Source organism: Cydia strobilella, chromosome 11, assembly GCF_947568885.1.
Source record: "Cydia strobilella chromosome 11, ilCydStro3.1, whole genome shotgun sequence".
NCBI lineage: Eukaryota > Metazoa > Arthropoda > Insecta > Lepidoptera > Tortricidae > Cydia > Cydia strobilella.
In genome coordinates, this window is record NC_086051.1 from 1,824,846 (window position 1) to 1,843,426 (window position 18,581).

General features: G+C 36.9%; 1 protein-coding gene across 4 annotated transcripts in view; it reads right to left on the reverse strand.

Annotated features, from left to right (window-relative positions):
* LOC134745397 (mitochondrial cardiolipin hydrolase-like) overlaps window positions 1–18,581 on the reverse strand; it is a 283,608-nt gene that overhangs the window by 4,568 nt on the left and 260,459 nt on the right. For all 4 annotated transcript variants that reach the window (XM_063679439.1, XM_063679437.1, XM_063679438.1 and 1 more), the window contains one exon: window positions 6,558–6,600. The gene's annotated coding sequence lies outside the window, so the exon portion shown is untranslated. The remainder of the gene's footprint in view (window positions 1–6,557; window positions 6,601–18,581) is intronic.

Sequence of the window (18,581 nt, forward strand, 5' to 3'; positions counted from 1 at the left end):
CAAATGAATATATTAAATCATTGAACACTTGACGCCCTGCGTTTTAAATTTGCGTCATATGCTCAATACTCGAAATACGAAATGAACCTTAAAAACTTTACATAAGGTTTTCTTTTCTGGGATTATAAAAACCACATAGCGGAATTTACAAGCGCAACGACACTGACAATTCATTCCTAGTTTGTATTTGCAGTAACTTTTAACGATTCTAGCTTAAATCTTAGTTTTTAGAGCCGAGTCTCGCACATTAGCACAGTACCGGCGAATAAGATGATTTGTATAACTTCAAAATAAATTTGTAGCCATGGATGTGCATTGTTTTCCTATTTTACTTAATTACTATTGTATGAGGCGTAATTGACTATACATTTAAACTTTTGTCATAAACGGAATGAAGTCTAATAAGTAATAAGTAAAGTAGTGAGTACCACGACTCAAACGATAGAAAATTTATAGAATAGCTGAGTGGAAACTATTCCAGTGAAGATATAAAAATGATTTTTGACATTAGTTAAGTTTTTGTTGTTCAAACGTCCCGAATAAATTTTATTCTATTCTCTATTCTATAAGTAATTATACATTTCACCTAACGAGAACTTAAGAATAATAAATAATTGTTTTCACCATTTTCAGCTCACCTTTATTTATTCCAGAATCTTCTTAATTTGGCAATCATATAAATATTTTTATTAAAAAAACCAATACGCAATAGAGCTGTCCGATTCCGTGTCTTCCCACATGATTGTAGATCAGTCGTTAATCGACATAAAAGGGCCGGGACGTTTAGCGATACGTTGTCGCGTAGGTTCGTTGACGTCACGGCGGCGCGGCGCTGCGCCGGCGCCTACTCGAGTTGTTCACGTTTTAAGTTATCTGATGTGACATATTTTCAATGGCAATTAAAAAAATTGTAAAAATTAAAAGCAAATATAAATTACTTTTCTTTTAGGGGTCATCCATTATATCACACGTTTAGGGGGGAGTGGGTCAAGAAAATGTGACATGTTGTAACAAGGGGGATGGGGGGACCGGTATTACGTTCGCTTACGTACGCAACAAAAATATATATCTTTTAGGGTTCCGTACCCAAAGGGTAAAAACGGGACCCTATTACTAAGACGCCTCTGTCCGTTTGTCTGTCTGTCTGTCACCAGGCTCATCATGAACCGTGATAGCTAGAGACTTGAAATTTTCACAGATGATGTATTTCTGTTGCCGCTATAACAACAAATACTAAAATGTACGGAACCCTCGGTGGGCGAGTCCGACTTGCACTTGTCCGGTTTTCAAGTTTATGCTACAAAATACAATATGGAAAAGAAAGCGGCTCGCGAAAAATTTCTAAATACCTACTTTAAAGACCATAAAACAATACCTGGCCTTAAGTAATGAAAAGAATTGTTACTCAAGTAAGTTTAATTACAATTAATTAAACAAAACTATCGCTTGGGAACAGAGTGAACAATGGGAGGACGAAGCAGCTGAGCAAAGAATGTTACTGAAATTTGTGGACCGTTGTATTGTATCGATGACTTGCGTCATCGCGTACCTAAATGAGATCTGGCCGACACCTCTTTATTATACTGATACAAAGAGTAATTGTGACTTTTTTTAACCAAAAGGTACCACATTGTCGGTTGTCGATAAGGTTCTAATTGAAGCTATATGGAAATAGCGCCTTACTGACTAGCGACAATAAGTACCCTTTTGATTGAAAATGGCACAATTAGTAAAAGGTTTTTGGTAAAATGTGACAGGATTTTGCGGCTTTTGTCGCGAATATGTAACTTATTTTTGCAAAATCGCAAAGCACCTTAAAGGGGCCCACTGACTATCAGTCCGCCGGACGATATCGGCCTGTCAGCTAGAACAAAAATTTGACAGTTCCGAACAACTGATGGGCCGATATCGTCCGGCGGACTGATAGTCAGTGGGCCCCTTAAGATACGTAACACATCATTTTTTGTTCCATTAAGGCTCACTTTGTTTTTTTTAGGGGTAAATGCATTTACGCATCTCGCCCCCCGGGCAATGGGGAAGCCCATTGGGGGGTGGTATGTGGGAATCACTCCTCCCAAGGCTCCCTCTGCTAGTCAGAGGGAGAGGAGGAGAATACCCACTAACATCCCCTGCGGCGTTTCCGTCACCTGCCGTTGGCGGGAGGCGCCATGTGATCGCTAAGCATTCTAACCACGACGCCTCCCCGTCCATTATGGCTCACTTGCACCATCCCACTAACCCGGGGTTAAGCGGTTAAACCGTTAACCAAGTGTCAAATAGTACTGGTAACCATGGTAACTTAAAATTTAACCGGTTAACCCCGGATTAGTGGAATAGTGCAAGTGGGCCTTACTAATTCAATACTGTATCAATCACACATAGACTTAATCAGACATACCTTGAACCGGGGTGAATAGGGATGCCTGGGGTGAATAGGGACAAAACTTGAAATTTGATTTACCTCACATTTTTTTAAGAAATACCTACAAAAATGGTATCATTCGATTGAAAATGACATGTAAAACTATGTTTTATAAAGGAATAAATGAATGAATGAATGAAAATAACAGAAGATTTTGTATGATACAATTTGTGTGGGTATTTTTTTTAAGAAATTGCCAGGTAAATCACTATTTAAGTTTCGTCCCTATTCCCCCAGCCATCCATATTCACCCCGGTTGACGGTAACTACTATGTTAGTCAAAATACCAATTGGCAACTGAGTTTATAATACTTATAATGCCAACTCTTTCAGTTTTATCTATGATACCTACATCTGTCTGCCCGAATCCCACAGCGCATTTTATTTTATCCAAAGATAGATATAACTCCGTAATAGATGGATACAGTCTAAGGAAAAAACGTGCCGCGAAAATCAAGAAAATTTGATTCTCGTTCATAGGGCGCTACTAGCTTTGTCCTACAGTCGTATAGATGGCGTTGACGGTTTCGTTTGTTATTTAACAATTTTAACGCATATCAGTGAAAGAACGGGTCAAAATAATAAAAATAATTAATGCAAATAAAAAAAAACATTTATCCATATTTAAATACATTTTATCGTATTTTTATAAATCTTCATTTTTAGTTTTAAAGTGTGTCGACAGATGGCAGTGAATTTACTGGGGTTACAAAATTTACTATGACAGTACCGCTCTAGTATAAGTTACTCTATGATTTTATCTAATAAAACGTCGTTCAAATCTCCGTTGAGACATTTAATTTAAATGTATTACGATCAAACAGTAATTGATTTAATCGGGCAATTATCAACGTTCTGTGATAACCCGATAAAGGATCGAGGTATCGATCCGTCCTTGGTCGATCGGCGGGATTAAGATACGGCTGATATCGAGTCCGCTATATTACACAATATTATTAATTATATCTTATATAAGGCTAACTAATGTACAGTCGCCGTCAAATATATCGGAGCGGCCGAGGTGTTCACAAATATCTGAACACGCCTCTATTGTCATGTCGCTAGGTGCCTGTTCAGATAATTTAGTCCCTCGGCCGCTCCGATATATCTGATGGCGACTGTACTATCTAATCGTACGCTAATTGATGATTAGTTTTATGTGAACTTACCGCGCCCAATCGCAGAACTTCTGAATCTTTTCAATTTAATAAGTTTATATAATTGATTTTGGTACCTATCTAAAATGTAGGATGATATGTAGGGTGGTAGGAGTCCGCCATTTGTACAGTCGCCATCAGATATATCTGAGCGGTCAAGGATCTCACAAATATCTGAACACGCCTCTATTGTCAAGGCGTTAGAGTGCGTGTTCAGATATTGTGAACACCTCGGGCGCTCCGATATATCTGATAGTGACTGTACATTGTTGTATATATTTTGAATAAAATAAATAAATTATTCAGTCACAGATTTGTAAATTTATGTTGTGGATTTATGAATGTAATATAATCCTGTAAAACACGTACAGTGTACACCCAATAAATAAAAATTTGGTAAATACTGTTCCGTTGTAATCTTACATTTTTATTGATGACCCATCAAATAGGCCGGAATCAACTACCCATGTCTGTTACAATCCCTGTAGTCTCAACCCCTATGTAGGTTGTACAAAAGTTGACATTTTTTTAATCATCTTAGTGCGCAGATGTTGAACAACCTACGACAGACCCCGCATATATGTAAAGCATATATGAAGGGTACACGGAAAGAACATGTCTAGTCACTTTTTTCGATTCGATAAGATTTTCATTTCAAAAAGAAGCTCTTAATGAACTATTAGTTATCTTTTGCTACCACTGTATAATATATGTAACACAACTTTTTTAGTTAAAAAAAGACCTGGTCACGGAATTACCATACATTTTGACATGGATCCAAATTTTAAAACCGCGATTACTCAAAATGTTACTAAAGTGACTAGACATGTTCTTTCCGTGTACCCTTCATATTAGACACGCGGTCACCGTACAAAGGCCCTTTTGCTTGGAGTATACTACACGTGCCCGTGTGGTGCCGGGTAAGAGTAGCACCACCCCCCCTGTCTTTCCTTGGGTGTCGTAAGAGGCGACTTAAGGAAAATCCGGTGGATGGGCAGCAGCGTCCTCCGAGAACTACATCTATCAAACTGCGGTCGCCAACCCGCCTGCCAAGCGTGGCGACTACGGCAATCCCCCCCCCCCCCAAGGTACTTGGGGGAGGCCTATGTCCAGCAGTGGACGTCTATCGGCTGACATGATGATGATGATACTACACGTAACGTAAGTGATTTGTGAGAAGTTGAGAACCATATATACATTTTATGTATGTACCTATGTTTTGTAACTTGTTCATGTAGATAATAGTCTTATTCTTTCGCCGTGCCTCTTCCCATTACAGACAATATACAATAAAATGATCACCTTTCTAAAACAACTATGCAAACATAATACATATATAAATTACGGCCTACTGTTGTACTGAGAGATGTTTAATTTAGTGTTATAATTTAAATAAAACAAGTCGATACTTGCTATCGGTTCTATTAGAAACATTCAAGCTGAGTAAATTTACGAGTGAATATTATTGTCACAACGTTCTTAATGTTCACTGCGGTGAAGTCAAGCACCATTTTTTTTAGATCAGTACGGTTTCACTCACTATTATTTTTAGTCGCTTTTGGCGACATGTTTCGGATTCTTTGGGAATCCTTCCTCAGGCACGAGTGTCCGCGACGGTTGTGCGTCGTGAGTGCACGTAATTTTTTTGAAATATGTCTCACGATAGTTTAAGTTCGACCATTTTTTTTTGCTTTTGATGATGCCTTATAATATTGTATTAATTGATTACGTTTATTTTTGCTATTTATTAATATTTAAAGGCAACGGCTAAGGCATCGGGGGTATGTGCTACTGGAGTTACAAAAAAATATTAAAAATACATATAAACATTTTAAAAACTAACGTACCTGCCTAAACAATTTAAAATGTTTTATATTAAAGGAAAAAATGGAAAAAGTTACAAATCCTGCCGGAAGTGTAACTTTTTCCATTTTTTCCTTTAATATAAAATTTGGAGTATCGCTCGCAGACGTATCTACATGTAAAAAAATTGAATTTAAAATGTGTCAAATAATCGGCGAAATATGTCACTATCATATCAATACACTATAGTGTTATCTGCTACTGATTGGTTTCCAATTATGAGAACGGCGGCGGCGATTATTAAGAATTTGATAATTCATTATCAGTCAGGTTTCATGTCTTACGATTACAATTACTCATAATATATTTTTATCAATTTTATTGTAGAGATTAAAACTATTTGCACACATCGCCTGATTTTCGGACCTATTAAAAGGAGAAGGATTTTGTAATGGCACTAAAAGATGTATAAATAATTATTGAATATTGTATTGAAGTCGAAATAATTTATAGTATGTCTTATAGTAAATTATAAGTATAACATATTGTACATGTTGTAACATTTTAAATATATTTTGGTTGTAACCCTTCAAATTATGGAAGAGCGGGGCCTTCTGCCACAAGTATATTTTATACTTAAAAGAAGGTTCCAACCCTATTAAAAAATATATATATAGACTCAATAATCATCCGGGTTTGTTTGACGAACAAGCTATATGTGCTATTTTCAACCAAAAGGGTACTTTATTGTCGCTATTTCCATATAGCTTCAATTAGAAATCAACCTTATCAACAAGCGACAATGTGGTACCTTTTGGTTGAAAACGTCACATAGTTATCGTAACTAAGTTAGGTACATAACCAGACTCCGCGTCTTTGTAAAGACGATATCGATAGATTGGTATGAACCACGTGCAAATCCGTCCAGAGGGCAAACCCGTCCAGAGGGCAGACCCTGAACGATCAAGAGCTTTGTAAACATCGACAGTTACGACTTTTTTTTTATTTAAGTAATTATTAACTCTGGGTGCTTGTTATTATTAAATGAAACTTTTATTAAATTATGAATTTGCATGTTGTTTCGTAATACTTTTGTATAATGCTATAAAAGTGAGTTTATGATCTGGTCTAAATAACATTCATTTTATAATAACGGAATTAAAAAGGATAATTACCATTGCTGCAAGTGGTAAGACGAGCGACGCTGATTTGATGTACCTGAAAATAGAAGAAAAGTTAAAAAAAAAAAATTTTGGTTTGAAATTTTCTAGTCAAGTTTAAGTTTTAGTGATTCTTTAAATTTCATACAACAATAAGCTCGCATCTTACTGGTACATGCGCAACTGTAGTAAGTTTCCCAGAAATTATTTTTTTTTTTTTTTTTAACAATAACCCAAATATTTTTAAGTTAAGGGTTTTGTGAAAAATCGCAACAACCAGCAGCTTGTCTTAATACAAAAAATCGTTTACTGAATTCATGCCTGAATGCAAACTGCAATATCTCCTGAGTTCAATCAAAGTTCCTATAAAATATCTTCAAAACCATTCCAAAGCAAAGATTTCCAGCAGCGCGAATAAATCGCCACCGCTTGAGAAATCAATTCCAGAGATAAAAGATCTAAAAATCCCAGTTTAATAATCACCGCTCCGCTAAAAAAAAACTGCCGCCGCAAAAAAAAAACTAAACTGCGGCTCGGGAACCCATTCATAAAATATAAAACTACACCGCACCCACACGCGTCTGCAGTGCAACACAGCCATTCATATACTTACTACGCGCACACATAAGTAATATACTACGATAGTACGATAGGAGTACTATAAACGGAGCTACATTTTCCGAGCACAAGTTTGCAGCCTACGTTGAAAATGTATTTACTTTTCCATTGGATTATGAACCTTAATCTCCTATAAATTGCGTCCAAAGTAACATCTCTTTAAATCTTCAATGAAAATTGAACTTTACGTTAAGTAGTTAAGGTTTATTATGGTTTGGTAGTAGTAAGTTATATGGCGTTTGAGCGACGTAGGTCTAGCTCCGAGACGTCTGCGGATCGTCGGTCTATTTATAGATAGGTGCGATTAACTCTGCAGTTAATGCAGACGCGACATCCCTATCGATTTACCGAGTTGGATTGTTTGTTTGAATTGTTAGAGATTGTAATTGTAACTTTGCCGTATTGTAGAGAATGCAGCTGTTTTGAGAGTATTGGGAGTTTTGGGATGGAAACTGATTTCAATACGGAGTTTGGGGGTTTCATTTTTATTTTAAGCTGGAGTAAAAGTGTAGGTATTTGTCGGTCCGTGAAGGTTTGAGCATTTAATTTCAAATTATGATTTCGACTACTTAGTAAAATACTTAATTATAAGACCCGTCTATTATCCCTGCCAAAATACAGAAAAAAGATGGAACGAAAATATAATAATATCGATCAACAAGCACATTTTATAGCTTTTCCAACCCAAAAGGTGCCGGATTCCTAACTATGCTGTCCATCTAATCTACGATATATTTCTAGTTCAATCACACAAAGTAAACTGAACAAAACTATGGACCTAATACGGCGGCCAGGAAAATATCGCCAAGCAACCTGCCAGTACATATTACGTGCGTTCCGAGACCGGAAACGCGGCGATAAGCGCCGCGGGCGGCGGGACAATGCCCGCCCTGGATACGCTGCGCACGCGCTGTACACGTCGCCCGCTTTTCTGATATAGCTATTATTGAAGGAGCCCGATTCACATTTAAAACTTGTTACGGTTTTGATCTTATTTTGATACGACCTTGAAGATCACTCACGCTGATTGATAATTTGATACATGCGAAATAAAGTGGAAGTCGTTCGTGAGATGCACGCCGATCACCAGGACGATGGCCAAGGTTGTATCAAAACCAGTTAAAAATCGTAACGTAATTTTATTCTATCCTATTTTACAGCCTATAAAACCTACGCGTTATTTAGAGTTTTGAATGATTCACGGTTAGTTTCACAAATAATACAAAAGGTAATCACGGTCTATATCCCGGTCAATATAAGTCTACGCGTTATTTGTTTCTAAAGTTATCTATTCATACTCCATTCCCTCTTGATTGCATGTTTCTGCATCGTATTTGGGCCGATTCTTTTTGTTGTCAATTTTTCTTTTCGTTGGATTTGGCTGATTTAAAGAGCTCCTTCTGGGCGGAAAAAATACAAAATCAAAACTGGTCCCGAAATAAATGATGTAAATTTCCATGGAGTTAAGAAAATATACGATAAAATTTCGCTTATTATACCGTAGAGAATAGGGAACTACCAAATTTTATCGAAATGAACAAAAAAAAAAATTCTCGTCAATTAAATTAATAAGAGCTCCGCGAACAGTTTTGTGCGGAGCTCTAAAAATCGACCCATTTAATATTGTTTTGTTACCAAGGGCTTAAAATTATTTAGCAATAATTATATTTGCGCCATTGTCGTTATAGTCGACATAGTTCTGTCGAGTGTCAACTGTCAATGCCTTGTAATCTATTTTTTGAAACATGTGTCGTCAAATATGTAGGTCAGCTAAGCTCTGTCAAGCTCGTCCGTCAGCAAGAATCTTACAAGACAAGTACTACCCATGGGACCTTCATGGGACTAAGATTACTTCCCATAATTATATATTTGGCTGGTATACAATTTATCAAATCGCGTATTCTACTGTAACTGTTAATTATTCATTTTTAAGAGACTATAATGACTAGGTTAAGAAAATTAAACTATCATGAGACATTTTAAAAAAATATTTAGATCAGTACGGTTTCACTCACTATACAATAATAATAGTGAGTGAAACCGTACTGATCTAAATATTTTGACTAGGTTAAGCTTGTAATACAATACAACCAGTTAATGAGAGACTACAAGAGATTTTTTTTTAATCGATTCGTATAACCAACCACATACAAAATCGATAGATTAAAAAACTATCATCATATTTATACTCTATCCAAGTATCCATCAATCCATACTAATTAATTATTCAAGGGACCAAAGAATTAGATTTTTCCTGTTCCAAAGCTGGGTAACAAATTGGGGAAACAAATTAAGTAGGGAAGTGAAATACCTGCCAGATGAATAATAAATTATGAGGGATAAAATGTTATGCTAAATGTGACTTATTAATTATTAATTTATTATACCTAGAACAAATCTTACTAGTATGTACGTACTTGTAAGGGATAAACCATCCCTTCTATAACTTATCGATCGTCCACTGCAAAACAAGTTCAGATAAACTATGAACGATAAGATGACAAGCTTGATTTGACATGTCTCGAAGTTTCCACAACTCCACATACTATCCCGTGGATTGACGCGGACAAAACGCGTCGTTCTAGCCTTGCTGACAGACTCGACAGAGAATGAGCTATTGAATGACAGAGATCTTAGACGAGACTTATTTATGGTAATACCGAGAATATCTCTTTCAGAATTGTTGGATTATTCTGTATCCGACAACAGATCTCGTAGTGGAAGAAAAAACCGGCCAAGTGCGAGTCGGACTCGCGCACAAAGAGTTCCGTACCATTACGTAAAAAACGGCAAAAAAATCAAGTTTGTTGTATGAGAGCCCCACTTAAATATTTATTTTATTCTGTTTTTAGTATTTGTTCTTATATTAGCGGCATCAGAAATACATCATCTGTGAAAATATCACGGTTCATGAGATACAGCCTGGTGACAAACGGACAGACAGACAGACAGCGGAGTGTAATAGGGTCCCGTTTTTACCCTTTGGGTACGGAACCCTAATTAGTCTAGAACGGAAGACTTTGTGACATATCTGTGTTTGTCAGATGGTCACAAAAGTCACATTTTTCGTGACTTTACATACATCAATGGGACAATGTGCGTGACAACTTATGATTTAGCCGCACTTGGGCCAGTTTCTCTTTGTATTTTATAATACAAGGTGAAAATTGTGACTTTAGCAATAAAACGTGATTTTTCATTTAATCGAAACGTATTAACATTAATGACTCGCATAACTTAGTTTTGTCCATTTGCCATGGGATTACACAAACTTTTTTGATATCAATTGTTATTTTTATTTCTTAGTTTTCGTTCGTATTCTATCGTTTGTTGTGATCGTTCTACGAGCGTTTTGAATCGTACAAAGAACAATCGATCACCACAATACCTACTAAATATAATGAAATGAAAAACACAACAATAATGATTAAAAACAGCACTATGGATTAGGATTGGTTAATAATTATAGAGTTAGATCAAGCTAAGTTGGCTTGTTGTTGTTGTTGCTTGTTGTAAAAAACTTGTTGTTGTTAGTTTGGTCTAACTCTAGTGACTTAGGGTCGCTTGCACCAAATCGTGTGTCACTGTTAAAACGTTTACAAAGTTTAATTGTATGGAATATACTTCAGTTTCTATACTTCACTGCTGAGTAGCATTCATCATTCCGTCAATTGTGACTGGTTCAACTGAGCCCTAATATGTTATAACTAGAGTGTAGGTAGTACCTACCTAATAAAGTACCATCGAAACAGTTCTGTACTTTTTTAATTCCCCCGCGATTGAGGATCGCGTCGCGTAATGCCAGGTTTGCGTTATTACGCCGCTATCACACTGTAATTACTGCCGCGTGTCATTACGATTGACACGGAGATAGTGCAGACAAAGAGGATATAATAAGATAGAGCGGTACTGTCATAATAAATTTTGTAACCATTGTAAATTCACTGCCATCTATCGACATACTTTAAAACTATAAATGAAGATTTATAAAAATACGTTAAAATGTATTTAAATATGGATAAATGATCTTTTTATTTGAATTAATTATTTTTATATGATTTTGACCCATGTTCCTTCACTGGTATGCGTTTAAATTATAAATAATAAACGAAACAGTCAACGCCCTCTATACGAGAGTAGGCCAAAGCTAGTGGCGCCATCTGATCGAGAATCAAATTTTCGTGATTTTCGAGGCACGTTTTTTCCTTAGACTGTATCCATCTATTACGGAGTTACATCTATCTTTGGTGCAGATAAAGGGGAACCACCGCATCAGCGATCTAGCTTTGTTGGCAGAAGAGCTCATGCCTTACAAAGTGTCAGCGTTTAGAAGCATTCCATAAAGTCTACCGTTGTCTTGTCCCGTACAGACACGAATCTACTGAAAATTTGCAGCTGTTGTTATGTGAAAGATGGTCCAAAATATGCCCAGAAAAATAATTATCGCTTTAAGTGCCGAAAAAAAAGGTTCTAATACACGAAATAAAATGCGTTTGTACGGGACATACTTCCTTCGAGGACGACTAGTGGAAGGCCGATCCACTGATCTCCGCTCCGCTGGATTACAACTAATGCTATTGGTTGATTCCCCACAACTCCGCTCCGCTCTGCCTCAGTGGACAGGCACCCTTAGACTTAAAAATGCAGACCCAGAAGCCCGAGTATTCTGAACGGATTTTCGTGAAACCTTTTCCATTGTATTGTCGAAAGATTCAATAAAATAATTTACCCATTAGTTTTTGCCGATCTAAAAAAAAGTAGGTATTTTTTATGGAGAAAATCCGGACGTACGAAAGCATTTTTGCCTAAGCTGAAACGGAGACCTTCGCTGACGCTCGGTCAATCTAGGCTTTCACCAATTTGGCAATAATTTTTTTATATATATGTCCATGTTTCAATTAGAAAGTTATAGCTATGTATTAGGAAATAATATCTATACGTAAACAAGAATGTCGCAATCCTCAACCTGTAGTATTATTTGTTGACGAGAAACAAACACTCAAAAGCGCCGATAAAATCATATTACATATAATAATCAAATAACGCTTACTTTTATCATTAATCAAACATAATATGTATAATGCAAATCTTCTCCTGCCAATTAAAAAGTCTTATAAACCATGGAACTAATAGGGCATTTGCACTGTTTGAAACAGTAGTTGTGAGGTTTTCCGTAGCGTCAGCACATAAGCGCTATGTCCGGTGTTCGGTTACATTGTTGCAAATTACAAGGTGCAGGATGCGAAGATAAACGGGCGGTAAAAAACGCGATTGTGATCGCAGGAGGGCCAACTACAAATAAGGCCAATTTAGCCCGCTAGAAGTTACATTATGGCACCTGCGGGCGTAGTATAGTTTCATTTTTATCGCCTAACTAAAAAAACCGGCTAAGTGCGAGGCGAACTCGCGCACCGAGGGTTCCGTACAAACCTGTAGGTATATAAGTAAAAGTTCACCCATCACGACAATCGAGTCACAGTTATGGTATTTTTATTGCAAAATGAAATCCATAACATTAAAATTGACGGTTTTCGCAGTCTTTCCTTTATCTGTGCTAAGACGTTGCTTCGTACCAAATTTCAAGATTCTGAGTTCACGCGAAGTACCTTGTAGGTTTTGATTCAGTTGCGAGTGTCGAAAATTTGCGGAAATTTGCGGCATAAATGCATCTTGATTGCGTTGGCTTAGAAGTTTGATTTTTTCACAGCTCCAAGGGACAGTAGACCTGAGTATTTGATATAAATTCCAGCTGGATACCTCCACGCGTTCCTGACAAAAAGAGTCTTGACAGACAGACAGACGTACGGACAACAAAGTGATCCTATAAGGGTTCCGTTTTTTCCTTTCGAGATACGGAACCCTAAAAAACGCGTAAATAAAACAAAAATTTCGTCGTGTACGTCTAACCTAACCGGTCTCGCGGCCCGCGCCGCGTAATCACCGCCTATTACGCACTGCATCAGCTGGCATGAATGGAACGATAGCTACAATCCCATGGTCCGTGCTAATAGCGTGGGTGGAAGCTTATTATTCATCAATGAGTTAGTGGCGCTACTATTTAGACCGTGACAATTGACAGAAGTTGAAAAGAGTACGGCTTACCCAAACTTATCTTAAGAGTCACACAAACCTAGCCGCTATACAATCAAAGTTACGCTCTCATTTCAAAACGACATTCCAGAGCATCTGGTTACGTTAACTGAGACTCTAATGATGGAGAAACTAGTGTTAAACACCCATTTTCAACATCTAACCGTAAGACCTTGTTTATAGTCGTGCTGAGCATATTACCACTTGGTGACGTTTCAGGCCTGAATGGACGCTACGCAATACCCAAGGACTTCTATGGTGAAACTGTGTGACGTAATTTAAACAAGATTCGACTACTTACATACAGTGTAAAAGGGCGAATAATAAAAAGGAAGGTAAAGGTACAAGTTGGAACCCGGCGACGTGAGGCGACTGATTTCTATACATATATACATTTTTCTATGAAATACCATTCGAAATAAGCGACACGAAGCCCAACCAGCCGTCTGCTAAAAATCGACCACGTATAGAAGTATCATCCCATAACCAATCCCGAGTTTTAACCCTAAACTATATAGAGTAATACAGCCAATAAACATCGTCCAGAGATAAATAAACTTTTTCATTCAACACATGCTCCGGCGCAGGGCTCTTCATCATTAAACTGTCAACCGGCGACTGTTAAAAAATATCAATAATTCATCCCAGTCAAACTAAAACGAAAGTTGAATATGAATACTATCCTCATATTAAACTAAATTCCAAAGAAGACGATTGAATTTGGGATGAATTTCTTTGTGCGCTTACGACCGTTCTGTTTCGGGAACGCGAAATGTTTTTGCCGACTTGAGACACTCTTTTTTAAGGTTATTTATGTGTTTACATTTCAAATAAGGTCTGGTATTAATTAAATGCATGCTTAATGCATGTTTATGATGCAAGCATAACAGTAGCTATTTATGAGTATTTTAGGTGGATCTGCATCTGCAGGGTGAATCAACTTTTTGCCACTTCACTCGTTTTCATGGTTACGGTCTCCTGGGTCACACTCAAAACGGATTTTATAGTAGGTATTTAAATTTAACAACATGTATTATTATGGTAGTCATATGCTCTTTCTATAATAGGCCACCTACTACGCAAGTTAGCAGAACGAAATTTAACATTTTTCTAACAACCTGTGCTACCTTTTTCGGGACAGAATAACAACAGTTAATCCACCTTGCAATCAAAACAGTCGTACCTATCAACATATTCGGTTCAAACCTTAACTCTACATACTTCTTAGGCCACCGTACCCAAAGGGTAAAAACGGGACCCTATTACTAAGACTCCGCTGTCTGTCTTTCCGTCCGTCTGTCACCTGGCTGTATCTCATGAACCGTGATAGTTAGACAGTTACATTTTCACAGATGATGTTGCCGCTATAACAACAAATACTAAAACAGAATAAAATAAATATTTAAGTGGAGCTTCCATACAACAAACGCGACTTTTTTGCCGTTTTTGCGTAATGGTACGGAACCCTTCGTGCGCAAGTCCGACTGACTCGCGCCTTTCGGTTTTTTAATTATTGGCACTAATAACAATCTAAGAAACTTCGCTTCTTTACACCAGGACAGGTGACGCAGCAAAAAACACTGTTGTGTAGCCAATTTTAGTTTTTAAGATAATAATAATTGTATGTATGTTAGTCTGTAAGGTTTGTTATTGTTAATACCTACTATGGGCCTTTGTTGTCACAGTAAAAAAACTATTATTTGATTTCGATTTACTCTAGTTGCCTTCTTAGAAATTAATAAAGGAAATTATAACCATAGATGCAGTTGTAGGCGGCTGTGTCAAATATCAAAGTCGCATTGCATACACGTCATCAGCGCTTTTGCAAAAGTGCATTGTTACCTCACTGGTGCTTTGCTGTGTAATTCAACACCCTGATATTGGCTTTTTATGAGTTTAAGAAAGAAGAAAGAAAGAAATTACATTGATTTAATGCCACAACATAGTACATAAAAAAGAAAGGCATGCAGACATAAAAAAAAAACATTTGGACGCTAAATAGGATCCCCACTCAGCATAATGCCGCGGCAAACCGTGGCGCTAGTTTTCTGTGGGGACCTAACTTAATCTTAAATAGGCCAAGCAATAAGAAGGTATAGAAGGAAATGCTAGGAACACAATTTTTGACTACGTAACTTTGGACTAGTTAGGAGATGAACATATGAAAAGTCCCCGGCCGTAACCCTGGTGCCGGGGGGGAGAGGAAAGGTTTGAATGTAGCAATTTTCGTCCTTATGGTACGACAATGTGGTACCTTTTGATTACACGTCACATTTATTTATTGTGACTCTATTGTGTCCCACTGCTGGGCAAAGGCCTCTTCCCCTCTTTGTCCTAATTTTGAGCTACGTATGGCCAGGCTCGCAAAAAGATAAGTTAAGTTATCCCGCCATCGCCGACGAGGTCTGCCGGTCTCACGAATATTACTAATGACATATACTAAGCTCATGTACATAGTATAACAGCAAGAATAAGAACTGTTACTAACCGGAAAACTTTATAACCAAGCACATGAGATACATGGCTCGTCAGGAACAAGAATGGGAAACTAATCCGTATCAGGGCATCGATGGAGTTTGAACAATTCGGTTCGATCTCGAGAGACGTGTGTGGTACGGGGCCGATAACGGTTTGGGTAAAAAAAAACATCACGACTCCTGGGTGTTCGGAAAAAATGTATGACAAGCGCGTTCCGGATACCAGTGTGAAGCGTTCTGTTGAGTAAATTATAAGGATGCCTCCTTCACCGCTTCATCAAAAGTTAAGTAAGGGATAATGACAATGAGAGGTGGTTGGGCTTCCCTTAAAAACATTTGCTGCTGCTGGATAAAGACGTCACCTAAGTATCTCCACAACTAACTCTAGGGCTAGTGCTCTCATCCGTACTCCTCAGTTGCTACTAAGATATATGTAACTCCGTATAAGATAAGTAAGGAAAAAAGGCTCTAGTTCATCCGTAAATTTCTAATTGAATATTTTAAGGAATTGCGAGTTTCTTACACATTTGAATGCATAAGCTTGAGCTTAATAAGAGTGCTTACACATTTACACACACATAGATAACACATAGATAATCTCGTACCATTTACTAGCAGCTTATTTAGTAAAAAAAACTGGTACACTCAATTTCTAGAAATATAGTCAAATAAGCTATTTTAACTCTACTTAAGTTCAACTGTAAATTGGATATATCAATCATTCATCTAAACAATACAAAACAACAACAACATTAAAATTAAAATGAAGGTATAATTGTCATACATTCCGTAAATACCTAAGTGGCGCTTCTAAAATACACTGTTAATAAATCAAAAGTGTTTACATTTACATATCATTTTTGCACATTTCATTAAAACGCTATTGCTTGATTAAGTAATTGTTTTGGTGTCGTAAATATGTGCCGATTCTGACATTGCAAATAGTTCTATTTGTCGGTATTTTGCAAGTTATGAATTATGATTGTTATGAAATATAGAATAGTCGTAGATTCCTAAACATTTATTTGCTGATTTGTTATGCATCCGTTTATAATGCTATATACGCTTTTAAAATGCAATGATTCGTCATGACAGCAATTTATTAAGCAATTATCTTCATTCATCCACTTAATTCACATCACCATGTTTATGTAATTAATAAAAAATCACCACATTTAAATATCACACATGGAGACAATCTCCTACATGGAGGTACTATTTAGGTACTAAGTATAAAGCTAAATAGATATGAGACTCCACTTAAAGCTAGAATTTGTGTTGACCAAGTAAGCTGGCAAGTCATAAGTATAAAGAGTGTCAAATTTGGTTCTGGCTGACACTTTACAAGTAGATTTAAAAAAAAAGTTATAATATGCGTTTCCAACGCATTCATGATCCTTGCAGATGAACTGCAATAGTATCACAAAGGCGAGGCGTGACGCTTTTCCATGCCTTTTAAACTATCATTAAAACCCTTCAATATAAAATGACAATCATTATTTTAACACTCCATTCTCTTGTAAACGTCCACAGGGACATTTTAAGCCAAGGTGCTGACGTTAATTTAATACACACCCATTTTAGCTGTATCATGTCCAATTCAGTTTATAAATAAGCAAGTCAATAACCCAGTCCCACGGACCCCTATTCTTCTACCGATAGAAAAGAGGTCTTAAGTAACGGGCATTTTAAATAAATAAAGACCCTTTTGTAGTAACTTGTGGGTGTTTGGCAAAAACCGGAGTGTTCTCGGAAACTCACGGGTCGTGATTCAATCATTCGTTTTGGTTTTTGAATGTTAGGGACTCGGCTAAGGACGTGGTGTTGCTTGCATAGATTTTAGTGTAGCTTACAAAATATTAGTAGAAAGTTTGTAAATGTGGAGTAAAGTAAAGATTTAAGTCCAACGACTTCAAACACTGTAGGTGTAAGATAGCACACAAGTATAGGCATAATAGCAGGCACTTATAGGATCCTCAGACATGAGGGACCTACCCAAAGAGAGATAGGTGTAAGAAACAAAAATAAATCGATATCGACATAGTCACAAATTTATAGATCATTGAACGACGTGTCAAACCGCAACTTTTATAAAAAAAAGGTTCTTAATCATTCTGTCACCATAAAAGGTATCAAAAACCCAAGATCCAATTCTTGTTCTTAAAATCTATCGCGTTTATTTAAATCTTGCATTATCAAGCTAGCCAAAGATAGATATAACTCCGTAATAGATGGATACAGTCTAAGGAAATAACGTGCCTCGAAAATCAAGAAAATTTGATTCTCGTTCAGAGGGCGCTACTAGTTTTGGCCTACAGTCGTATAGATGGCGTTGACGGTTTCGTTTGTTATTTAACAATTTTAACGCATATCAGTGAAAGAACATTGGTCAAAATCATAAAAATAATTAATGCAAATAAAAAAAATCATTTATCTATATTTAAATACATTCTATCGTATTTTTATAAATCTTCATTTTTAGTTTTAAAGTGTGTCGACAGATGGCAGTGAATTTACTGGGGTTACAAAATTTACTATGACAGTACCGCTCTAGTATAAGTTACTCTATGAGCTAGCTAAAGGCAGGCGAAGCCAACGTTACCAATTATCGGCCGCTAACTAAACGATGTCGAAACTATTTTATGTCATTTTTATCTTTTCCCAGCTCGTAAACGCGAAGCCATTGCTTAGTTACGAGTTACGACGCTCTATGCTTATTTGCCCAAAGCCAAATAAAAAAACAGTTGAATGTGCGCTGTGATTTTTGCTGATATACATTTTAGTTTTTGCGAGATGTGTTTTGGCGATTAAATCTAGTACGCGTAACAATAGGTAATAGGTTTTATTACGGTTA